The sequence below is a fragment of the Etheostoma cragini genome, chromosome 15 (genome assembly GCF_013103735.1).
Source record: "Etheostoma cragini isolate CJK2018 chromosome 15, CSU_Ecrag_1.0, whole genome shotgun sequence".
Classification (NCBI taxonomy): domain Eukaryota; kingdom Metazoa; phylum Chordata; class Actinopteri; order Perciformes; family Percidae; genus Etheostoma; species Etheostoma cragini.
In genome coordinates, this window is record NC_048421.1 from 24,344,430 (window position 1) to 24,344,951 (window position 522).

Consider the following 522-nt stretch of genomic DNA (forward strand, 5'->3'; position numbering starts at 1 on the left):
GAAGGAACTTGTTTGATGATGTGTACGTTCAAAGGTAGTTTTAGTATTCAACAGAAAACTCAGATTGGACAGATAGTCTAGCTAGCTGTCTGGATTTACCCTGCAGAGATCTGAGGACCAGGTAACCATAGTCCTCAGATTGGACCAACTAAACTGCAACCCCACAGTTCTGTGTACCCGGGTCACCAGAGGTTGAAAATACTAAAAAAATGGGCTAACCACGGGCCACCATGCTGCAAGCGCTGACATCTACCCGTTAACCAGTCGTCTTATCTGCTGAGAGAACAAGAAGATCAGTGTTCCAGTATCTCACATTACCTTCTATTACACATATATGTTTGCATTGTGTGTGTGTGTGTGTGTGTGTGTGTGTGTATGAGATGCATGCGTGCGCATGAGAGAGAGTTTAACCACCACATCTGGCCCGATGTGTTATTGCAGAGGTCAGGGGTCCACTGGGTCGTCTCTGCTGCCTGTGTGTGTGTGTGTGTGTGTGTGTGTGTGTGTGTGTGTGTGTGTGTG